This window comes from Chiloscyllium punctatum, chromosome 31, assembly GCF_047496795.1.
Source record: "Chiloscyllium punctatum isolate Juve2018m chromosome 31, sChiPun1.3, whole genome shotgun sequence".
Classification (NCBI taxonomy): Eukaryota; Metazoa; Chordata; class Chondrichthyes; order Orectolobiformes; family Hemiscylliidae; genus Chiloscyllium; species Chiloscyllium punctatum.
The window spans coordinates 64527602-64553660 of record NC_092769.1 but is presented as its reverse complement, the minus strand read 5'-3'; the positions used below and the strand labels follow the sequence as shown (position 1 = coordinate 64553660).

Below are 26059 nucleotides of genomic sequence, written 5' to 3'. Positions count from 1 at the left end.
GACAATATGCTATAATCCCAGGGAAGTCCAATTCCACACCAAAACCTGGCTTGATAGATATGTTTATAGATAAATCTTATAGATAATGAGATATTTTTACAGTTTGTTGACTGCATTGGTCAGCCACTTAACCTAGAAACCTATAAAATTCTAACAGGACGAGACAAAGTAAATATAGGAATGTTGTTGCCAATGAGCCAGAAGCTAAGATCTAGGGGGCACAGTCTAAGGATATGAGCTAGGCTATTTAGGACTGCGATGAAAAGGAATGTTTTCACCCAGAGAGTGGTGAGCCTGTAGAATTCTCTGCTGCTTAAATATGAACTTTGTCTAACTCCCTATATTCTGTTGGCCCAGCTCTTTATTTTACCCGGAAGCTCAGATCTGACACAGCGCAGGTGATGGTCATGCAAGCTCATTCCTTCTGACTCTACAGATGCTGGAATCCAACGTAGACAAGCAGGAGGCTGGAAGGACCCAGCCAGCCAGGCAGCATCCAGGAGGGGGGAGAAGTCAGGACTGATAAAGGGTTACCCCCAAACCGTTGACTTCTCCCGCTCCTGCTGCTGCCTGGCTGGCTGTGTTCTTCCAACTCCCAGATTAGTGGTGCTGGAAGAGCACAGCAGTTCAGGCAGCATCCAAGAAGCTACTTAGATGCTGCCTGAACTGCTGTGCTCTTCCAGCACCACTAATCCAGAATCTGGTTTCCAGCATCTGCAGTCATTGTATTTAACTTCCTCCAGTTCCCTCCTTGTCTACTTATGATCAAATGGCAGTGCAGACTAGATGGGCTGAACGGCTTAATATCTGCTCCTATATCTTATATTCAGATACAACATAAAATAAGGCCATATCCAGAGTCTTTCCATCGTTGTCCTGCCAATAAATCCACATGGCATTAATTTTCTGGGCCTTTGCCTGTAACTCAGACAACAATCAGCAGAGGGCAGAATTAACAAAGCGTTGGAACTGGACTTATTGCCCTCCATTGCATTTTATAAAATTTATTCTCATCTTTCATGTGAATAGGGGCCGTCGGAATGGTGTTTAATAAAGATCAGTTTAACTGTGTCCATTGAGCAGAAGGAAATTGCTTGTAATTTGGAAACATTCCTTTCTGAACTCACTGTCACTCTACAACAGGAAGAGCTGAAATCTCCCGGTTGATTGAAAAACAATAAAAGCAAATTACTGCGGATGCTGGAATCTGAAACCAAAAGAGAAAAATGCTGGAAAATCTCAGCAGGTCTGTCAGCATCTGTAAGGAGAGAAAAATCTCTTTTCTCTGGCAGCATCTGTAAGAGTTTAGTTTTTTTTTCTCTCCTTACAGATGCTGCCACCAGACCTGCTGAGATTTTCCAGCATTTTCTCTTTTGGATTGAAAAGTAGTGATGGTTGTTTATAATTGAGTCATAAAAGATCAGGAAAAAGCTATTAACCACTCAACTAAGCGGTGCACAGAGGGAGGCGAATGAGTGTTAGTTCCCGTCATTTTTGGCATTTCACACTGCTCTCGCATTAAATGGTTGCAATGCAGGTGAAAGCTAGGACGATAAACTTGCGCTTTTTCAAATTAATGTCGAGCCCCAAGACAAACAACTGTAAAACTGCAGCTGCATTGAGCCTGACGTGATTTGAACACGCAACCTTCTGATCTGGAGTCAGACGCGCTACCGTTGCGCCACAAGCTCATACGACCAGCAATCAGCCTACTTGGTATATATTCCAACCGGTTGTATGAAATGCTACCAAAGATATTTGTTTTAAAATGCCAATGGTCTTTCAAAACAGTGCACAAATTATGTTCCACAAATTAAACAAGAAACTTCCAGATACGTTCAAAAGATCTTAGTATAACAACGAAAGTAAAAAAAAACAGAATCTTTCCCCCCCAGAAGTATCCTTTACGGATATTCAATACCAGTGAAGCATCACTGCTATGTCAAACTAGAAAGAGCCAGAGACACTCATGGTTTGGAGATGCCGGTGTAGGACTGGGGTGTACACCAGGTTATAGTCCAACAGGTTTAATTAGAAGCACTAGCTTTCGGAGCAACGCTCTTTCATCAGGTGATAGTGGAGGGCTCGATCCTAACACACAGAATTTACAGCAAAAATTTAGTGTGATGTAACTGAAATTATACATTGAAAAATCGGTTGCCTGTTAAGCCTTTCATCTGTTTGAATACAGTGATAGTTTCACTTCTTTCATGTGTAAATCACAAAACCCTTTTTTTAAAGAGTTGCATGCTCCGGTTAGCTGTTAACAATGGTGATAGCTAGACAATATGTTGAAGGTGTTAGCCCCCTGTGTTCTCTGTCTATGCCATGATGTTTAGATTGATTCTAATCTAAAAAGTGAGATAACGGAGTTTTACATGAATTCATGCAGTTTTTGAGCTCAGAGTTCTACATGAATTCATGCAGTTTTTGAGCAAAGTACAATGTAACTCTGCAAGTACAAATTCACCCCACAAAATATATCTGTGCATGTCTGTCTGTATGTGTGTGTGTCTGGGTTGGGGGTTGTGAGTGTGAGAAAGTGTATGTGTGTGTAGTGAGTGCAGAGTGTCTTACGTCTGTGAGGGGGTGCATGTGTGAGTGTGGGAGTGTGTGTGTCTGTAAGAGTGTGTGTGGGTGTCTGTGTGCACGTTTGTGTATATGTGTGTATGCGTGTATAGGCGTGCCTGTGAGAGTGTCTGTGTGTTGGAGTGTCTGTGTGTGTGTATAGTGCAATGGTGGTCACCTGAAATGTGACATGAAACTCAACAGCTCCTGCAGCATTCTGTGGAGACAGAGCTAAAGTTTTGTGTCCAGTGACCCCTTGGTCACAACTGATGAAGGACTTTGTTCTGGCCAACTGTCCGAAAGACACACAAATAAAAATTGCTGGAAAAACTCAACAAGTCTGCCACAGATATTCAAAACTCTGACCAGACCCGCTTAGAATACTCTGAGCTGATCTAGGAAGGACATATTGGACTTGGAAGAAGTACAACAGAGGTATACAAGGACTATACCTGGACTTCAGGGATTGAGTTAGTAAGAAACATTAAATAATTAGGCCTGTTTCCTCCAGAGTTTTGAAGGTTAAGGGAATGATCCGGTCAAAGCCTTCAAGATATTAACAGGAAAAAGTAGGATAGATAAACTATTTCCACCGGTTAGGGATTGTAGAACTGGGGGACATAGAGTGAAAGTTAGGGCCAGACTGTACAGGAGAGATATTAGGAAGCACTTCTACAAACAAAGTATGGGAGGTGTTTGGAACTGTCTTCCACAAATGGCAATAGATGTTGATTTATTGGTCATTTGAAGTGTGAGATGTTCTTTTAAAATAAATTTTAAGCAAACATATTAAAATACATGGGCCAAAGGTAGGTACATGGAGTTAGGCCCCAAATCAGCCATGATTTCACTGAATGGTGAAAGGTTTTTGAGGAGCTGAATGGCATACTCCTATCTCTATCATCCTATCTGGAAAGGGAAAACAGATTTAATGTTTCAAGTCCAGTGAGTGTCCTGCAGATCTTTCTTTTATTTCTGACAAAGGGTCAATAGACATGAAACATTAATTCTGTTTTTCTCTCTGCAAACGCTGTCAGGTCTGTTGAGTTTCTCCTGCACTTTCAGATGAAATTGTCTTTCCTTGTTATCGAGATTATTTTAAAATTCTATACAGGTGGATTAAATCCCAGTCTTAAAATTTTGCGATCAACTGTCTACAAAAGTGAAAAGATCTTCCTCAGGAACCATCCTGTGTAAAATAATCTCTTCTCATGTCTTTTTTTAAATCTCTCTTCTCTCACCTTAAAAATGTGCCCCCATCTTAGGGAAAAGACAACTACCATCAACTCTATCTAGACCTCTCATTATTTTATAAACTTCTATCAGGTCGCCTCTCAACAGCCTACACCCCAGTGAAAAAAGTCCCAGCCTATCCAGTCTTTCTTTATAACTCAAACCTTCCATTCCTGCGAACATCCTGGTAAATCTCTTCTGAACCTTCTCCAGCCTAATAATCTCCTTCCTATAACTGGGTGACTAGAAATGGACAGAGTATTCCAGAAGAGGCCTCACCAATGTATAAGCCCGAGGAGAAGGTGAGGACTGCAAATGCTGGAGACCAGAGTTGAAAGGTGTGGTGCTGGAAAAACACAGCAGGCCAGGCAGCATCCGAGGAGCAGGACAATCGATGTTTCGGGCATAAGCCCTTCTTCAGGAATGTATAAGCCCTACCCTTGTTTGGTGTACCAAAATGCAATACCTCTCATTTATACATGCAGTCATAGATATGTACAGCACAGAAACAGACCCTTCCATCCAACTCATCCCTGCCAACCAGATATCGTAACCTAATCTAGTCCCATTTGCCAGCACTTGGCCCATATCCCTCTAAACCCTTCCTATTCATATACCTATCCAGATGCCTTCTAACTGTTGTAATTGCACCGGCCTGCACCACTTCCTCTGTCAGCTCATCCCATACACGCACCACTCTCTGCATGAAAAAGTCACACCCGAGGTCCCTTTTAAGTTTTTCTCCTCTCACCCTAAACCTATGGTCTCTAGTTCTGGACTCCCCCATCCCAGGGAAAAGACCTTGTCTATTTATCCTATCCACGCCTCTCATGGTTTTATAAACCTCTATAAGGTCATCCCTCAGCCTCTGACGCTCCAGGGAAAACAGCCCCAGTCTGTTCAGCCTCTCCTCAGAGATTGAACTCCATCTACCATTTTTCAGCCAATTGACTGATTTGATCAGGCTCTTCACAAAACTCTAGAGCCAACATAGTGTTCAATCATAGTGCTCTGTGAAAACTGCCCTCACTTGATTTCCTTTTCTTTACATTCCACATGGCAAATTTGTAATTCTGAGTGATTATGGGGAGCTAGACAAAGGTCATATTTGCACAGGAGAAAGTGAGGACTGCAGATGCTGGAGATCAGAGCTGAAAATGTGTTGCTGGAAAAGCGCAGCAGGTCAGGCAGTGTTGCTGGAAAAGCGCAGCAGGTCAGGCCTGACCTGCTGCGCTTTTCCAGCAACACATTTTCAGCTCATATTTGCACAACCAACAATACATCTGCACAACAGGAAACTACACAACAACATTGAAGATCCCTTGACATCCTTCTCGATAATGCGGGTCACAGGGAGAACGATTTTGGGGAAATGCAGAACATTATGGGGATTGGGCAGATGCACTTCACACAGAACAGGCCAGAGTGAGAGAGCTAATGAAGGCCAATCTGATTAATGGACTCTCTAACTTCAAATAATGTTGATCTTGCTTCACGCACCTTCTGTGCAGTGTAATCTGTATGCTGCACTCTGTCTAAGTTCCCTATGACCTGTATGTCCTTGCATGCTATACTATGATCTTCTTGTACTGCTCACAAACAAAGCTTTTCACTGTATTTAGGTTCATGTGACCACAATAAATCAAATCCAAATCCAATCAGTCCATCATACCTGTTTCAGCTCGGGCATTACAAAGGATATGTGAGAGTAGAAACACATGATAAATGTGTTCAGGTTTGAAGTGTTTACTGGAAGGGGAAAGCTGAGGAAGATATTGGGGAAAGCTATTGAGATCTGACTGCAGGAGCAGCAAATACATTGTACAGCGCGCTGGTGAACTTTGAATTCAGGTTGATGGACCTAACATGGTTCCATTATGCCACGCTGCTACAGAAGTTAGTATGGTAGTGCCTCTTAGTATTGTGATAAGCTGGTCATAAATTCAATTGGTATGCTTTCCTTTATTGGTCAGAGTACTGAGTACAGGAGTTGGGAGGTCATGTTGCGGCTGTACAGGACATTGGTTATGCCACTGTTGGAATATTGCGTGCAATTCTGGTCTCCTTCCTATAGGAAGGATGTTGTGAAACCTGAAAGGGTTCAGAAAAGATTTACAAGGATGTTGCCAGGGTTGGAGGTTTACAAAATCATGAGGGGCATGGATAGGATAAATAGGCAAAGTCTTTTCCCTGGGGTGGGGGAGTCCAGAACAAGAGGGCATAGGTTTAGGGTGAGAGGGGAAAGATATAAAAGAGACCTAAGGGGCAACTTATTCACGCAGAGGATGGTATGTGTATGGAATGAGCTACCAGAGGAAGTGGTAGAGGCCGGTACAATTGCAACATTTAAGAGACATTTGGTTGGGTATATGAATAGGAAGGGTTTGGAGGGATATGGGCCGGATGCTGGCAGGTGGGATTAGATTGGGTTGGGTAGGGACAGGTTTGACCAAAGGGTCTGTTTCTGTGCTGTATATCTCCATGACTCTATGGTCATCAGAGCTACACTGCAGGAAATTCATTTTTCCAACACAAGGGGGCGTCTTTATGTAATATAGACAACCCTTTCATGTAAAAAAATCACACTCCATCTTGGAGCATGGTATTTTGTTTGTCACTGTGTGTGTTCTGAAGGTGCTTTGCACCGTCTGGGTATCTATTTTCCAGGCTCTTACCATCTGTGTGGTGTGACACAGTTGAATTGTGAAGCCAGAGTTGTAACGTGTGCTCACCTTCCAACTGACAGAAAACAGAAAGCCCATGCAAAAAGTGTCAGACTATGGTAGCACAGTGGAGCAGTGGGAGTGTGCTGGGGACAAAGGCCGATGGATTAAATCTATCCTCTGCTATTTGCATTTTCCCATTATTGCTGCGAATGTGCATGAACCACTGCCTAGACTGTTACTGCAATCTCCATTTTGATTAGCTTCCTGTTTTCCTGTAACTCCAACCATCTGGAATAAACATCACATATTGACACTGGGGCCAAGGTTGCACAAGTTCATGTCGATGGCATCGTGTAGGAGATAGGTCCACTTGAAAATAGATCAGAAAATTGGAAGACTTCTCCTTTGCTGTGCTGTGTCAGCTTTGAGGTTCCAAGTGAAATCAGAGCTGGACCGACAGAATGTGGGCCGTTAGATGAAGGGTATTTTTACACAGCCAGGACACACTCAGAAGAGTACATCACAACTGGAGGCAGAAATGCTCATATCCACGGAGTACTTAGTTTTCACAGAGTATTGATGGTTGGAATTTTGTGTTCTGTCCCAGTGCACAGCCAATATGTACTCTGCCTGAGAGAATATTAGGAGACAGGGAAGACAGTGCATCTGCAGACCCCATTTTCTCCCAGTTGATTTCAACCTTACTACGAAGCCTCTTCCAAGGATGTCTACCTTGAAGACGTTCTCCTCCTCTCTCTACAAAGATCTCAGTGAGTCCCTCTCTCACCGTACTCCCCAAGTTCACCCACCTGTCAATCTTCCTTCCCACCTATCTTCCCCACCCTCCTCTCTGACGTATCACCTTTAACCCCACCTCCATCCACCCATCACACTCTCAGCTACCTTCTCCCCAGCCCCACCCCACCCCGCCTCCCCCATTTACCTCTCCACTTCTGTGGCTCCCAACCTCATTCCTGATGAAGGACTCAGGCCCGAAACGTCGATTTTCCTGCTCCTCGGAGGCTGCCTGACCTGCTGTGCTTTTCCAGCATCAGACTTTCAACTCTGAGAGAATATTAACCTGGTGCCTCTTAGCGTTATGATATAGCAAAGCAAATGTTCACCCCCTTATCATCGTTTTACTAAAGGAAGTACTTTTTTTTGCAGAAAACAGCGGAATCATTGCGGAACAGAGAAAGGACCATCATGGAATCCTTCACGGATCTATGTTGTTTGTAGTTTATCTTTGGTGGTACAGATTTAATGGACAGAACATCACTTCTGGTCTGCATCATTCTACAGTCTCAATGTGCTTCTACTGTTATACAAAGCAAAACTGCCACTCACACCAGCCAAGTCCTTTCCCTCAAACGCACAGTCCTTTTCTTGGAAGGTGGGAGGTCATAGTGAAGATCCAAGACCCCTCAAGAGGGGCTTCTTGGTTAGAGATCAGTCAAAAGAATCGAAAAATGTGATCTATTCAAGTTAGCAAGGGTCGTTAGTTTATTGAATTAAGATACCTTGACGCAATTCTATCCAGCAACACAGATTGAAGCTTCTGTGTTCCGTGGTGAAGTTGCGTAATTACATTTGAAAATTACACATTATTTATATGTTTTTAAAATAATAATATAACCTTAATCACAAGAAAGACCAATCACATATTTACATGATTTACAGCAAGTTAATCCAATGATATTCCCTGGGAAAGGGTTCTTAATTACAAGAAAGTCCAAGCAACTGTAATATGGTGATCTGATTAAAGACAGGCTGTCCAATGGTACTTTTTAAGAAGGATTCCTTATTTATGTAAATTGTCATGCCATGTATCAGATCAAGGTTAGTTCAAATGGTCAATTAATGTGTCAGTATTCATTTTATGAAAACTCTCTTATCTTTGAACTGCAACGTAATTCTGCAAATCAGCAGTATGGTTCACAGGCCATTTTATAGTGTTCTTTTAAATCGAGAAACCATTTTGTTATAATAAAAAATCTACATATTTTTGTTGCCTAAATTCAAATTTTAGATCCTCAATGGGTGGGGACCAATTATCTTCTCCAATTCCCTGACACCCTGAGATGATTTTTATTGTAAATTCAGATTGATCTGGATAATAAGTAGTAGGTTTCCTGTGATAGAAGCAATGTGGTGAAGTTTGTACACATTACTTTCAACATGTCAGATCCACGGGACACATTACGGTAATTCCCCACCAACTTCAGCCAGCACTGCTCTCCCAGAAGGTTCAGTGTACCAGAGACAGAATTATGAATCCCAGCGTAAGTGTTTCAGCTTATGAAACCTCGCATCTGTGAACATTTCAATGGAAGCTTTCAAATTGTCAGAACTGGAAAGAGATTTAGACCTTCGGAATTTAAAAATTGCCATTTTCTTCTAAGTCGACTTGAAAAGAAGTTCTCTGCAGGCCAGAACATAGAACTGAGAGTAATGAGATAAGAAATTAAGGAGTTGAGATAGGAGGGATTCTCTGGGATTGAGTAGCTCTAAAAGGTATTGCTGGGAAATAAGTTGAAAACGTGGTTTATATTAAGATCTTTATTAGTTGTCATAGACACACATATACATATACATATCACTTTGTTTTCATTTCCATTCTTTGTGCAATAAATTTGTGCCCTTTTGTTGAAGAACATTTGTGGCTTATGTGTACAGTGACACATGTGCCTCCATGTTCAATGACTAATAACCATGGTCATGATAGAAGAAAATATAATCTCCAGATCTATCAAGCTAGGTTTCACTCTGGGATCTGACTTTTCCCCATTAGGGGATGATTGGACAACCAAATAAAAGTGAGGAGAGCCTCCAGCGATTTCTCTTCCAGGATTTTGTGCTGTTTGATTTGATTTGATTTATTGTCACATGTACCTAAGTATAGCGGGTACCTAAGTACCTAACACTATGGGCAATTTAGCATGGCCAATCCACCCTGACCTGCGCATCTTTGGACTGTGGGAGGAAACCCACGCAGACACGGGGAGAATGTACAGACTCCACACAGTCGCCTGAGGCGGGAATCAAACCCGGGTCCCTGGCGCTGTGAGGAGACAGTGCTAACCACTGAGCCACTGTGCTGCCCCTGATGGATGAGGTTGTAGGAAAGCACTACCAGGGCAGAATGGGTCTTTGATGATGTTGGCAGCCTTTCCGCAGTAGCGAGCCATGTAAATGGAGTCCATGGATGGAAGCTTGGCTTCAGTGATGGTCTGGGATGTGCACACCACCCTCTGTAGTTTTGCACGGTCCTAGGCAGAGCAGTTCCCCAGGCCATTGTGCACCCGGACTTTCAATGGTGCATCTGTAAAATTTGGCACCTGAGGAACAAGAAGCGCTGTTCCTTCTTGACCTTCACATCCAGGCAGGAAGTCCAGGACAGATTGTCAGTTATCGTCACTCCTAGGAATTTGTGTGTTATAATATCCCAGAATCTTTTTTTTGTTACCCCCACACTACTGTTGCACAGCAGTACAGCTTATCTTTCCCCACAACAGCCAGGTTGCGTGTATGTACATTCAGGCACTCAGAGAAGACACCTTGTGCAAAATAATTTATTCAATATTTGCACCACCAGAAAAACACCCATGTGGCCAGAGAACCAATATCAGAATTACTCTGCAGAAGTCCTGCAAATAAACCCACACGGCATTAAATTCCAGGTCGCTTTGCCTGTAGCTCAAACAACAATCAGCAGAGGGCAGCATTAACAAAACAGTGGAACTGAACTCATTGTCTCCCATTGCATTTTACAAACACATTCATTCTTGTTGTGGTTCTGTTCGCCGAGCTGGAAATTTGTGTTGCAGACGTTTCGTCCCCTGTCTAGGTGACATCCTCAGTGTTTGGGAGCCTCCTGTGAAGCGTTTCTGTGATCTTTCCTCCGGCATTTGTAGTGGCTTGAATCTGCTGCTTCCGGTTGTCAGTTCCAGCTGTCCGTTGCAGTGGCCGGTATATTGGGTGCAGGTCGATGTGTTTGTTGATTGAATCTGTGGATGAGTGCCATGCCTCTAGGAATTCCCTGGCTATTCTCTGTTTGGCTTGTCCTATAATAGTAGTGTTGTCCCAGTCGAACTCATGTTGCTTGTCATCTGCGTGTGTGGCTTCTAAGGAGAGCTGGTCGTGTCGTTTCGTGGCTAGTTGGTGTTCATGGATACGGATTGTTAGCTGTCTTCCTGTTTGACCGATGTAGTGTTTTGTGCAGTCCTTGCATGGGATTTTGTACACTACATTAGTTTTGCTCATGCTGGGTATCGGGTCCTTCATCCTGGTGAGTTGTTGTCTGAGAGTGGCTGTTGGTTTGTGTGCTGTTATGAGTCCTAGTGGTCGCAGTAGTCTGGCTGTCAGTTCAGAAATGTTCTTGATATATGGTAGTGTGGCTAGTCCTTTGGGTTGCGGCATGTCCTCGTTCCGTTGTCTTTCCCTTAGGCATCTGTTGATGAAATTGTGGGGGTATCCGTTTTTGGCGAATACATTGTAGAGGTGTTCTTCTTCCTCTTTTTGCAGTTCTGGTGTACTGCAGTGTGTTGTGGCCCTTTTGAACAGTGTCTTGATGCAACCTCTTTTGTGTGTGTTGGGGTGGTTGCTTTCGTAGTTCAGGACTTGGTCTGTGTGTGTGTGGCTTTCCTGTAAACCTTTGTGGTGAATTCTCCGTTAGATGTTCTCTGTACCATCACGTCTAGGAATGGGAGTTGGTTGTCCTTTTCTTCCTCTCTAGTGAATCTGATTCCTGTGAGTGTGGCATTGATGATCCGGTGTGTGTTCTCTATTTCTGTGTTTTTAATGATTACAAAGGTGTTATCTACATATCTGACCCAGAGTTTGGGTTGAATTTGCGGTAAGATTGTTACATAGGACAAACAGGAAGACAGCTAACAATCCGTATCCATGAACACCAACTAGCCATGAAATGACACGACCAGCTATCCTTAGTAGCCACACACTCAGATGACAAGCAACATGAGTTCGACTGGGACAACACTACTGTTATAGGACAAGCCAAACAGAGAATAGCCAGGGAATTCCTAGAGGCATGGCACTCATCCACAGATTCAATCAATAAGCACATCGACCTGGATCCAATATACCGACCACTGCAATGGACAGCTGGAACTGACAACCGGAAGCGGCAGAGACAAATCACTATAAATGCCGGAGGAAACAACACAGAAGCACTTCACAGGAGGCTCCCAAACATTGAGGATGTCACCTAGACAGGGGTCGAAATGTCTGCAACACAAATTCCCAGCTCGGCGAATAGAACCACAACAACGAGCACCCGAGCTACAAATCTTCTCACGAACTTTGAACATTCATTCTTATTGTTAACCTGAAGAGGGGCTGTCACACTGTGGTTTTACACTCCTGCTGTTTAATAAAGGTCCGTTTAAATGTGTCCAGTGAGCAGAAAGGAATTTGGATCAGGACAAAGGTGTTAACAACTGAATGAAGTGGTGCACAGAGAGAGGCGAGTGTGTGCTTAAACCCCATGATGAACAATTTATGCTTGGCTTCTCACACTGAATCTTTGCATCCTTGAGTGGACACCAGTAATTTTGATTTGATAAACAGTGTTCAGTGTTTCCTGATGAAGGGCTTTTGCCTGAAACATCAATTTTCCTGCTCCTCGGATGCTGCCTGACCTGCTGTGCTTTTCCAGCACCACTCTAATCTTGATACTCAAGAACCTACCTATCTCTGTCTTAAATATACTCAATGACCTGGCCCCCACAGCCTTCTGTGGCAATGAATTCCATACATTCCCCACTCTCTGGCTGAAGAAGTTTCTCCTTATCTCTGTTCTAAAGGGTCTTCCCTTGACTCTAAGGCTGTGCCCTTGGTTCCAAGTCTGTCCTCCCAACAGAAATATCTCCCCAACATCCACTCTGTCCAGGCCATTCAGTGTTCTGAATGTTTCAATTAGATTCCTCCCCCACCCCCATCCTTCTAAACTCCATCGAGTATAGACCTAGAGTCCTCAAACACTCCTCGTATGTTAAGCTTTTCATTCCTGAGGCCATTCTCATGAAGTCCAGACCCACAGCAATGTGGTTCAAATTCAAACCCCTTCACAGCAATTGGGGATGGGTAATAAATACTGGCCCAGCCAGCACTGCCAACATCCCTGTGAATGACTTTTTTAAAAAAAAATTAGTTGTCATACACATATCAATGAGATCAACTTTTAATGCTCGATATTCAGGCCATGACGAGCACTTCCAAACCCATGACCATCTGGAAGGACAAGGGCAGCAGATTCACGTGAACAAGTACTCCTTCAAGCTAAACACCATCCTGACTTGAAGATATGTCACTACCCCCTCACCGTCACTGTGTCAAAAGCCTGGAATTCTCTCCTGAACAGCACCATGGCCTAACTAAAGCACATGGATTGCACAGTGTTCAAGAAGGTAGCTCATTACCACCTTATCGAAGGATGGGCATCAATGTTGACCAGTCAGCAATGCTCACGTCCATGAGTGAATTAAGTAAAAAGTCAATGGCATTAACGTGGAGATCAGTACCTGCCTTATGAAAAAGTCAAACAAGCAATTAACAGCAACTTTAAAAACAGTCGAGCCCAGAAGTACAGTGCACGTTGAATTAGTAGTCCATCACCTTAAACTTGGCCAAATGATCAGATGTGCGCTGCTGGCCAACCTGTCGCGTGTCTTTACATTCTCGAGAAATTAGAACCGCTATCTGCAACACAGATCCTGACACTGAAGTCAGACCTGCAATATTGGACATGTCCTATCATCAGCAAAGACACCTCCATCGCATCACGACTGGGATTGGTACGACTCAACCTGAAACATTTCCAGACACAGTTGAGTTATTTGTACGCAGCGTAAAAAGCCATCAGAAAAAGGTTTGAAAACACAACCATTGACATTCTCATGGTTATAATCACCCTCACCGTTACATCACCAACAAACTCATGATGATTCTAATTTCCCGACAGCTGCCAAAATGATTTATTTTCAGCTGATTTAGTGAGGGCAAGTCTCAGGCTGGGTGAGGCAGATGGGACAAGCAGATATCATTGCTTCTGATCTTCACCAAAATAGAGAATGAAGCCACCTTGACCACCATCCAGACTGCAAGAGAATTATAAGAGAATATGTTATAATCCCAACTGTTGGTCAGTTCAATTCACTAGCACGGTAGATCATTTTGAGCTTTCTGCTTTGGTGACTGCAGTGGTCAGTCACTCACATAGAAATCTATAAAATTCAAACAGCACTAGACAAGGTAAATGCAGGAGGGATTTAAATGCAGGAACCCAGAACCAAGGGGGGCACGGTCTAAGGTTAGGTACTTAGAGGTGAGGTGAAGAGACATTTTCTCACTCAGAAAGTGGCGAGCCTGTGGAAATCCTTTCCACACAAAGTGGTCGAGGTTAAAACATTGAATGCTTTCAAAAGGAGTTGGCTCTAGTTCTTAGGGCTGAGAGGATCATGGGGTATGGGAGAAAGCACGAACAGGATACTGAGTTTGATGATCCACAATGATCATATTGAATGGTGGAACAGGCTGGGAGGGTTCCTCCTCCTCCTCCAATTTTCTATGTTTCTCTGTGACAATGGTCTTTCAGAAACGCACACAAATATATTCCACAAATGGAAAAAAACAAACAAAAGATGCATACACCAGACACGTTTTTGAAAGATCCTTTTCCCGGAAGTGTTCTTCACAGACATTCAATCCCAGGGAAGTATCACTGCCATAGTAACTCGGCATCTCCAGCAGCATCTGTGCAGAGAGAAAAACCATGAACATTTTGCGCCCAGTGATCCTTTGTCAGACCTGATAAAGAACTGAGTTCTGACAAAGGCTCTGAAAGATATACAAACAGAAATTGCTGGAGAAACTCAACCGGTCTGCTGCAGATTTTCAAAACTCTGGTAGACCCACTGGGGTATGCTGAGCAGATCCAGGCACCACACCGGATAGATATACGTAGAATACATTGGACTTGGTGGGGGGGGGGGGGGGGGGGGGGGAGTGCAATGGAGGTTCACCTAGACTTCAAAGATTAAGTTATGAGGAGAGATTACACAGTTTAGACCTGTTCCTTCTAGAATTTAAAAGGTAAAGCGGGTGATCTGGTTGATGTCTTCAAGATGTTAATGCGAAAAGACAGGATGATTAAAGATAAACTAATCCCACTGATCGGTGGCTTAAGAACTAGAGGACATGGTCTGAGAATTAGGGCCGGACTGTTCAGGAAAGATATTAAAAGATGCTTTTATTTCTGACAAGGGGTCGCTGGACGTGAAACATTAATCTGTTTTTCTCTCTGTGGATGCTGTCAGGCCTGCTGAGTTTCTCCTGTGCTTTCTGATGAAATTGTCTTTCCTTGTCATCGAGATTATTTTTAAATTGTGTACATACGGTCTTTGACCCAACAAAATTGTCTTAAAATTTTGTGATATACTGTCTGCGAAATTGAAACAATTGACCGTGGTCCACATGAATAACAGCTTCTGTAATATTATTGCTTACGTGGATTTTAAGCTGCTGCGTAGTCAACACTAGATCAGAATGACTGGCCCCCACTCTGACCACTCATTCCTCAGCCTCTTGTGAAATTCCAATGAATCTCCATGTTCAGGTGAAGAACATGACCTCATCTCTGAATCAGGCTCTTTACAGACCAATCGCAGCTTTCATGGAATCCCTACAGTATTGAGACAGGCCCTTCAGCCCAACAAGTCCACACCTACCCTCCGAAGAGTAACCCATCCAGACTCATTCCCCTACATTATACTTAGCCCTGACTAACGAACCCAACCTGTACATCCTGAACACTATGGGGCAATTTAGCCTGGCCAATTCACCCTAACCTGCACATCTTTGGACTGTGGGAGGAAACCGGAGCACCCGGAGGAGACCAACACAGACACGGGGAGAATGTGCAAACTCCACACAGACAGTCGCCTGAGGCTGGAATCAAACCTGGGACCATGAGATAGCACTGCTAACCACTGAGCCACTCCATGACATATGTTCTTTGAATCATCATGTTTTATCACTCTGACAGAGAATTCTCAAGAACACGAGGGGCTGAATAACCTCAATCTGAGTGGCTGAAACATAAGGAGTTTATGCAGCACAGATTATACTGTCATTTTATCCCCCCAGGATTCAGTTATATTACTGGCTGTAACATTTATTTTACTCTTTTCCTTTTTCAGGCTTCAAACTGATCACAACTCAAACTCTTTCTGATTCTGATTAAAGGTCGCGCATGTGAAACATGAACTCTGTCTCATTTCCCATGACTCTGGCTGTGGTACGATTCTCAGAAGGATGGTTGCTCTCATTTGGGCAGCAATAAAGAGCAGGCATTGGTTCAATTTTCTTGCCAGCTTTTGGCTCATTTGTCACGAGGTATAATTCCTCCTTCACGCTAGCTATGAGATTGCGAGAGACTCCAGGCTTGAATCCCAAACTAGCCCGGCTCCCTCCTTTCCTGACGGAGAAGATGGGGTTAATGGAAATTGGCTTAAAAGTGCAACGAAATTGTCACACTTGGAGAACATAGAAGCTTGTCTTTTTTAAACTGGTAAACGGGTTTTGAATTTATCCTTTTACAACATGGTGGCTCAGTGGTTAGCACTCCTGCCTCACAGGGCCAGGAACTCTGGTGCGATTCCACTTGAGCAGCTGCCTGCGCAGAAACAGACATTCTCCCTGACTCTGTGCGGGTTTCCTCCCAGCGCTCGTGCCCTCCCACAGCCCGAAGATGTGCAGGTGAGGAGAATGGGCCTTGGGAAGTGCAGGGAGAAGGTGAGGGGGGAGTGCTTGTGTGCAATGCTCTTTGGAGGGTCAGTACATAATCGATGGGTCAAATGGCCTGCTTCCAAGCTGTAAGGATGCTATGATTCTAACACTAAACAGTGTTCGTTGAAAACACAACAGATGGCAATTTGTGGAACTACTGTGGGCCTGAATTGAGTACCAAGAAACTGCAGCTCATTGCTTCTGGGCAAAGTGAAACCACCACCCAACACTCGACTGAACATGCTACTTCAATGACTGTGTTCGGGAGGAATGTTCTAGAACACTCGGACAGAGGTGAACCTTTTTTTTCCTGGTATCGGTAACTTCTCTGGCAATTCACCCGGAGAGGGGGGAACCTTCAGGAGACCCTCCATCTCAGGATTGTGGGCGAGAACCTGGAAGAGTTAAACAGGTGCTGAGCTAAATAGGAAATGGCCATGTTCTTCAGTCGAGCTTTGTGCAAGACAATGGCCAAGAGGCAGAGTCGTTCAGGACTAACCGAGGAAAGATAAAGGAAAAACTGGTCTGGGGACAGAATGGGGGTTGAAGCAAACATTGCCAGCAATAGAACCAGATAAGAGCTTGGAATCTGGAAATATGACAATTCATGTCAACAATTATCTTCACTGGCATGGGTATTGAATGGCAACACAAATGAAACACAATCTGCAGCCATTTAAGAACTCACAGCATTGCCCTTTGATGTGAAGGGCAGTGCTTGTCACTGGCCACTCGGGTGTTTTCCTATCTCCCTGATGGTGGAAATTGAATAACGATTCATGCACCTCGTGTCTTTCACTGTGTCTCACACCTGCAAAAAAAAAGAAAAAAAAAGGAGAAAAAAAAATAACCTCAAGATTAGGCAGTAGTGTGGGGGTAAAGAAAAAAAAAGAAAAAAAAAGAACTCAGGCTTTATTGACATTCTTTTTCTTTGACAACATATTGGACCACATCAGAACACAGCAAAGGATTAACTCTATTGCTCTGAATCAATTGTCAAATGTAGACCACACATAGGCAGAATGGTTCGTTTCCCGCTCTCAAGAGCATTAATGAATCAGATAGGCTTTTAGGGTTGATATCCACATCTGTATTTATTGATTAAATTCATTTATATAAGATTCACCCACTGCTGTGTCATGATTAAGCCTTTTGCACCCAGAACATGATATGCCTCATAATTGCTGATTAATGCCATTATGATCAGCCACTAACTCAAATAGTTTTCATCAAATTGTGATGGACCCCTGCCTCAGTAGCAATTTTTCTTCCTGCCCTGGACAGCCCAGAAACTGATCCTTCAATTCAACTCATCCATGCATATCCTAAATTAATCTAGTCCCATTTGCCAGCATTTGGCCCATGTCCCTCTAAACCCTTTTTAATCATGTATCCACCCAATGCTGTAAATGTACCAGCCTCCACCACTTCCTCTGGCAGCTCATTGCATACATGCACCGCCCTCTGTGTGATAAAGTGCCCCTTAGGTCCCTTTTAAATCTTTCCCCTCTCACCTTAAACCTATGCCCTCCTGAACCCTGGGGGAAAAAAAAGACCTTAGCTATTCATCCTATCCGTGCCCTCCATGATTTTATAAACCTCTACAAGTCACTCCTCAGCCTCCGATATTCCATAGAAAATAGCCTCTGTCTAGTCAGCCTCTCCCTGTAGCTCAAACCCACCAACCCTGGCAACATCCTTGTAAATCTTTCCTGCACCCTCGAGTTTACGACAGGGAGACCAGAATTCAATTCAAAAAACTGTCCAGCTCAACTGTCAATAAACTCATCAACTGAGGATCCACAGACCAGTGCGCTAGAGAGTACTTCAAATCCATGCCAGTGAAGATACGTCTCCTCACCTCCATTCTAACAGACTGACCTATTATACAGAGGACATAAGCCCAGTTGCAAATGTTGCAGCCAGGGGAATCAGCCCCTTAGAATCAAAGACCTGAAGAACTGGATGACCATGCACATTCGAATTCCAGGCAGGCTGCTGTTGGCTTGCCTGGTGCTGTATTTTTAATTTGTAATGATTATCAAAAATTGCCTGACACCCCAAGTAAATCTGAGCTTGATTCGAGATTAAAGGACCATTAACTATTTGCTGTTAAATATTAGCTGAATACAGCTAACTGACTGCTTCTCTTCCTCAATTCCGGAAAAAAATGACCTGGAAAACAAAAAGAGGTGAAGTTTCTTGACCCACAAATCAGCAAAAGTTATAAAAATATTCAATAGTCACTCGGCAGATGTGACAGCAGCTTGTTCACACAGGGATTGTAACAAATCCATTTGGCACAGGTTAACCTGAAAGAGCGATTGATGGTTGTGTGTGCTTCTAAAGACAGACCGAAGCAGCACTGGAATTGAAATGGAAGAGATGGCAGACAGGCTGCAGAATCCATTTGTTATCAGCCTTAGAATTGAAGAAATGGAAAAACTGCCAATTAGACGAGGAAGCTGAGGTGCAGTCGTCTGAGGAGACCAATCCTTTCTTAGTAAGGGTGGAAAGACAGCAGGACCAAAGCAGCAGAATGTCAAAACTTCCATAGGACTATCTGGAAAATGAATAGGGAAGCTCTTGTCACTGCCCTGGTCAATGGTCACCCCTCAATCATCAACACAAAAACTCCACTCATTCTGCCCTTGCTGTTTGGGGGAGTTTGCTGAGTGGATATAGCATCTTAACAATCTGCACATTTGAAAAAAAAACATTTCATTGGCAGCAAAGTGCTTTGAGCTGGCCCCTGGTGGTGAAACGCATTGTAGAAATGGAAGTCTATGCATTGTTGAATCTCAGTCTTCTGGTGTCTGAGTGTAGTCAATGGAGACAGTTGTGATAATCATACCAACTATTTGTATTACAGCGTTACTGTGCTGAATTTCAATTATTCTTTGACAAGTTATTCTGACCAAGATGGTTAACAGGTTAAGAGTGAAAGCAGCCCTCCTGTTCACTGCAGCATTTTCTGTTTACTCCACCTCAATGTCTAGGTAAAAGACAATTCTATGGATTGTCACAGGCCATATAGTCACACAGCATGAAAACGGACTCTTCAGTGCGACCAGTCCATGTTGAACATAGTCCCAAATTAAACTAGTCCCCCCTGCCTGCTCCTGGCCCATATCCCTCCAGACCCTTCCTATTCATGTACTTATCTAAGTGCCTTTTAAACATTGTAATTGTGCCCACATCCAGCACTTCCTCAGGAAGTTCATTCCACACACAAAGCACTCTCTGTGGAGAAAAATTTGCCCTTGATTTTGGTTTTAAATCTCTCTCCTCTTAGCTGAAACATATGCTCCCCCCAGTCTTGAAGTCCCCCAACCTGGGGAAAAGACAGCTTCAACAGAAACATAGAATTATAGAAGATAGGCCCTTCCAGCCTGGTCTACCATTCATCACGATCATGGCTGGTCGCCCAATAACCTAGTCTTACATTCTTACCATAACCTTTGACCCCACTCACTCCAAGAGCTATATTTAGCCACCTCTTGAATACATTAAATGTTTAGGCATCAACTCCTTCCTGTGGTAATGAATTCCACAGGCTCACCCCTCTTTGGGTGAAGAAATGTCTCCTCATCTCCATCCTAAATGGTCTACCCCTGAATCCTCAGACTGCGACCCCTGGTTCTGGACACACCCACCATCAGAAACATCCTCCCTGCATCTATCTTGTCTGGTCCTGTTAGAATTTTATAAGTCTCTATGAGATCCCCCCCCGTCCACTCGTCCAAACTCCAGTGAAAACACATCCGGACTTTGTCAATCTCTCCTCATACGTCGGTCCCGCCATCCCCGAGATCAGCCTGATAAACCGTCGCTGCACTCCCTTGAGAGCACAAGCATCTTCTCTTGGAAAAGGAGACCAAAACTGTGCATAATGTTCTAGATGTGGCCTCACCAAGGCCCTGTATAACTGCAATAACACATCCCTGCTCCTGTACTCAACCTCTCACAGTGAAGGCCAACATACCATTTACCTTCTTTACCGCCTGCTGCACCTACATGCTTACCTTCAGCAACTGGTGCACCAGGACACCCAGGTCCCACGGCACACTCCCCTCTCCCAATGTACAGCCAATCTGCCTTCTTATTTTTGCTTCCAAAGTGAATAACCTCACATTTATCCAACTTATACTGCACCTACCATTGATGTGCCCACTCACCCAACCTGTCCAGATCATGCTGAAAAATCTCTGCGTCTTCATCACAGTTCACCCTCCCAGCCAACTTGGTATCATCTGCAAAGTTTGAGGTGTTAGACTTTGTTCCCTCGTCCAAATCATTAATACATACTGTGAATAGCTGGGCACCCAGCACCGATCCCTGTGCCACCCCACTAGTTACTGCCCATCAATTTGAAAAGGACCCGTTAATTCCAACTCTTTGTTTCATCTCTGCCAACCAGTTTTCTGTCCATTTCAATACACTTCCCCCAATCCCATGTGCGTTAATCTTGCACAATGATCTCTTATGTAGGACTTTCTCAAAGGTTTTCCGAAACTCCAAATATACCACATTGACTGGCTCCCCCTTATCAACACTACTAGTATAGCTTCATAGAATTTCAACAGATTTGTCAAGCATGATTTCTCCTTCATAAATCCACACTGACTCTCTCTGATCCTGACACAGCTTTCTAAATGCTCCACTATAAAGTCCTTAATAATGGGCCATTAACCCAATCTACAGCCCTCATGATTTTATAAACTTCTGTTAGCTAGAACAAACAGAGTTGTTATCTCTGGTTTGTTACTTGTGCCACGTGATAGCGAGGCAAGGAACAGGGAGAGATATCAACTGAACATGTAGCTCAAGGATGGTGCAGGAGGGAAGGTTTCAGGTATATGGGTAATTGGGAGTCATTCTGGGGAAGCCATCCTCTACAAACAGGATGGTCTTTACTTGAGCCAGAGGGGTACTAATACCCTTGGGGGGGAAATTTGTTGGTGCTATTCAGGTGGATTTAAACTAGCTCAGCAAGGGGATAGGAACCTGTGGTGTAGTTGCAGTTCACAGGAGGATGAGAGTAGGGAGGACATGGATAGGATTCTACGGTCACAGGAGTGTGCTGGCAGCCAGTAAGCAGGTTTGAAGTGTGTCTACTTCAACGCTAGGAGTATCCAGAATAAGGTAGGTGAGCTTGCAGCATGGATAGGTACCTGGGACTTTGATGTTGTGGCCATTTCGGAAACATTGATAGAGCAGGGTCAGGAATAGACGTTGCAGGTTCCAGGTTTAGATCTTTCATTAACATAAGGGAAGGTGGTAAAAGATGGGGAGGTGTGACTTTGTTAGTCAAGGACAGTTTAACGGTAGTTGAAAAGAACTTTTGACGAGGACTCGTCTTCTGAGGTAATATAAGACCATTAGACATAGGAGTGGAAGTAAGGCCATTCAGCCCATCCAGTCCACTCTGCCATTCAATCATAGCTGATGGGCATTTCAACTCCACTTACCCCCACTCTCCCCGGAGCTTTTCATTCCTTGCGAGTTCAAGAATTTATCAATCTCTGCCTTGAAGACACCCAATGCCCTGCCCTCCACTGCACTCTGTGGCAATGAATTCCACAGGCCCACCACTCTCTGGCTGAAGAAATGCCTCCTCATTTCCATTTTAAATTGACCCCCTCTAATTCTAAGGTTGTGCCCACGGGTCCTGTCTCCCTGCCTAACGGAAACACCTTCCCAGCGACCACCCTTTCTGAGCTTCTAAGTTTCTAATGGACCTCCCCCCAACCTTCTAAACTCTACTGAATACAATCCCAGGATCCTCACCTGATCATCATATGTTAGGCCTACCATTCCAGGGATCATCCGTGTGAATCTCCGCTGGACACGCTCCAGTGCCAGTATGTCCTTCCTGAGGTGTGGAGCCCAAAATTGGACACAGTATTCTAAATGGAGCCTAACTCGAGGTTTATAAAGTCGCAGAAGCACTTTTACATTCCAACCTTTTTGAGATAAATGACAACATTTCATTTGCTTTTTTAACACGGACTTAACCTGCGAGTCAACCTTGAGAAAATCCTGGACTAGCATTCCCAGATCCCTTTGTACTTTGGCTTTACGGATTTTCTCACCGTTTAGAAAACAGTCCCGTCCCTGTATTCTTTTTCCCAAAGTGCAGGACCTCAAATTTGCTCACGTTGAATTTCATCAGCCATTTCCTGGACCACTCCCCTAAACTGTCTGAATCTTTCTGCAGCCTTCCCACCTCCTCAGTACTACCTAACTTCGTATCATCGGCGAACTTCATTAGAATGCCCCCAGTCCCTTCATCCAGATTATTAATATATAAAGTGAACATCTGTGGCCCTGACACTGAACCCTGCAGGACACCACTTTTTACTAGCTGCCATTCCAAAAAAGAACCTTTTATCCCAACTCTCTGCCTTCTGTCAGACTGCCAATGCTCAATCCATCCCAGTAGCTCACCTCGAACACCATGGGCCCTCACCTTACTCAGCAGCCTCCCGTGAGGCACCTTATCAAAGACCTTTTGGAAGTCTAGATAGACAACATACACCGAGTTTCCCTGGTCTAACCTACTTGTTACTTCGTCAAAGAATTCTAACAGGTTTGTCAGGCACGACCTCCCCTTACTAAATCCATGCTGACTTGTTCTAATCCGACCCTGCACTTCCAAGAATTTAGAAACCTCATCCTTAATGATGGATTCTGGAATTTTACCGACAACCGAGGTTAGGCTAATTGGCCTATAATTTTCCATCTTTTGTCTTGATCCTTTCTTGAACAAGGGGGTTACAACAGCGATTATCCAATCATCTGGGACTTTCCCTGACTCCAGTGATTTTTGTAAGATCACAACCAACGCCTCCCTTATTTCTTCAGCCACCGCCCTCAGAGCACTTTCTCCTTTGTCTTGATCTTTAGTCTTCATTGTCTCCAGGTTTAGTACCAGAGGAGTGGAGGATTGCAAACGTTGTGCCCTTGTTCAAGTAGGACAGTAGAGATGACCCAGGTAATTATAGACCAGTGAGCCTTATGTCTGTTGTAGGAAATGTTTTGGAAAGGATTATAAGAGATAGGATTTATAATCATCTAGCAAGCAACAATTTGATTAGAGATAGTCAACATGATTTCATCAAGGGCAGGTCGTGTCTCACAAATCTCATTGAGTTTTTTGAGAAGGTGATTAAGCATGTGGATGAGGGTAGGGTATTTGACGTGGTATACGTGGACTTCAGTAAAGCCTTTGATAAGGTTCCACATGGTCAGCTTTTGGAGAAAATGCAGAGGCATGGGATTGAGGGTGATTCAGCAGTTTGGATTAGAAACTGGCTCTCTGTAAGAGGAGAGATAGTTGATGGAAAATACTCAGCCTGGAGTCCAGTTACTAGTGGCATGCCACAAGGATCTGTTTTAGGACCACTGCTGTTTGTCATTTTTATAAATGACTTGGATGAAGGCATAGATGGATGGGTTAGTAAGTTTGCAGATGACACTAAAGTTGGTGGAGTAGTGGACAGTGTGGAAGAATGTTGCAGGTTGCAGGGGGACTTGGATAAACTGCAGAACTGGGCTGAGAGGTGGCAAATGGAGTTCAATGCAGCTAAATGTGAGGTGATGCACTTTGGGAAGAATAACAGGAAGGTAGAGTACTGGGTCAACAGAAAGATTCTTGGTAGTGTGGGTGTGTAGTGGGATCTTGGTGTCCATGTACATAGATCCCTGGAAGGTGCCACCCAGGTTGATAGTGCTGTTAAGAAGGCATACAGTGTGTTAGGTTTTATTGGTAGAGGGATTGAGTACCGGAGCCGTGATGTCATGCTGCAACTGTACAAAACGTTAGTGCATCCGCACTTAGAATATTGTGTACAGTTCACATCGCTCCATTACAGGAAGGATGTGGAAGCATTGGAAAGGGAAAGCATGTGGAAAAGGTGTAGAAGAGATTTACCAGGTGTTGCTGATCTGAGGGAAGGTCTTATGGGGAAAGACTGAGGACTTGGGCCTGTTGTCATTGGAGAGAAGATGGGGAAGAGGGGATTTTATAGAGACAAACAAAATGTTCAGAGGATTAGATAGGGTAGACAGTGAGAGTCATTGAGTCATTGAGATGTACAGCATGGAAACAGACCCTTCGGTCCAACCCGTCCATGCTGACCAGATATCCCAACCCAATCTAGTCCCACCTGCCAGCACCCAGCCCATATCCCTCCAAACCCTTCCTATTCATATACCCATCCAAATGCCTCTTAAATGTTGCAACTGTACCAGCCTCCACCACATCCTCTGGCAGCTCATTCCGTACATGTACTACCCTCTGGGTGAAACAGTTTCCCCTTAGGTCTCTTCTATATCTTTCCCCTCTCACCCTAAACCTATGCCCTCTAGTTCTGGACTCCCCCACCCCAGGGAAAAGACTTTGCCTATTTACCCTATCCATGCCCCCTCATAATTTTGTAAACCTCTATAAGGTCACCCCTCAGCCTCCGACGCTCCAGGGAAAACAGCCCCAGCCTGTTCAGCCTCTCCCTATAGCTCAAATCCTCCAACCCTGACAACATCCTTGTAAATCTTTTCTGAACCCTTTCAAGTTTCGCAACATCGTTCCGATAGGAAGGAGACCAGAATTGCACGTTGCCTTGTATGAGGGGGCATAGCTGTAAATTGAGGGGTGATAGATTTAAGACAGATGTCAGAGGCAGGTTCTGTCCTCAGGAAGTGGTAAGGGCGTGGAATGCACTACCTGTCAATGTAGTTAACTCAGCCACAGCAGGGGTATTTAAACAATCCTTGGATAAGAAGATGAGATAGTGTAAAGGGATAGGCTTAGATTAGTTCACAGGTCAGTGCAACGTCAAGGGCCAATCGACCTCTTCTGCGCTGTATTATTCTATGTTCTATAACATCACCTCTCAACACCCTATACTCCAGTGAAAAAGTCCCAGTCGTTCCAGCCTTTCTTTGTAACTCAAAGCTTCCATACCCAGCAACATCCTGGTAAAGCTCTTCTGAACCCACTCTGTCTTAATAATATCCTGCCTATAACAGGGCGACCAGAACTGGACACAGTACTCCAGAAGAGGCCTCACCAATGTCCTGCACAACCTCAACATGACGTTCCCAACTCCGACACTCAAAAGGTCTGAACAATGAAGATAAGTGAACTAAACATCTTTTTAACCACCCTGTCTACCTGTGACAAAAACTTCAAAGAATTATGTACCTTAACCCCTTCGTCCCTCTGTTCTACAACATTATTCAAGGCCCTACTATGAATTGTATATGTCCTGTCCCTGTTTGTTGGACCAAAATGCAATACCTTGGCATTTATTCAGATTGAACTCCATTTGTTACTTTTCAGCCCATACACAAGCTTGTTGGGTCTGTTCATTTCAGCTCATCGAAAAATAACTGAAACACGGGATGGTGATAAAGAACCCAAAACTGCAGACATCTGTTTCACCTCAGTACTGATGTTTCCAACATACAGGCTTTGGCAGCAATGGTGAGTTTGATATTCAGGTTAGCTCCATATTACAAGATGGATCTAGGACAACTGGAGAAGCTGTTAGAAAGGTTTGTTGAAATTATGCTATTAAGTTAAAAAATTTCAAACCAGTTGAAAATGTTCTCTCTAAAAGGCAGACTGAGGGTAGTTGTGATTTAGGCTTTAAAGATATGAAATGGTGTGAGGGGTTAGAAAATTAGATGATAATTCCACTTGTGAATGGACAGGAATAAATAATAGTTAGTCTTAATCTTGAACTTTTAATATGAGAGTATCAATAGGCTGAGAAATT

At 43.8% G+C, this 26059-nt stretch overlaps 1 protein-coding gene and 1 non-coding gene across 3 annotated transcripts in view; both read right to left on the bottom strand.

The window, feature by feature from the left end:
* Positions 1 to 1619: 1619 nt before the first annotated feature.
* On the bottom strand, positions 1620 to 1691 carry trnaw-cca (transfer RNA tryptophan (anticodon CCA)). The gene has a single exon. It is a non-coding gene; the product is annotated as a tRNA-Trp (tRNA).
* Positions 1692 to 11530: 9839 nt separating this feature from the next.
* LOC140457213 (uncharacterized) overlaps positions 11531 to 26059 on the bottom strand; it is a 47444-nt gene continuing 32915 nt past the window's right edge. Inside the window, exons 6-9 of one of the 2 annotated variants that reach the window (XM_072551307.1) lie at positions 16963 to 17085; positions 14137 to 14240; positions 13405 to 13585; positions 11531 to 13294 (exon numbers count right to left, since the gene is read on the bottom strand). The gene's annotated coding sequence lies outside the window, so the exon portion shown is untranslated. The remainder of the gene's footprint in view (positions 13295 to 13404; positions 13586 to 14136; positions 14241 to 16962; positions 17086 to 26059) is intronic. The other variant, XR_011953327.1, reaches the window with a different exon arrangement.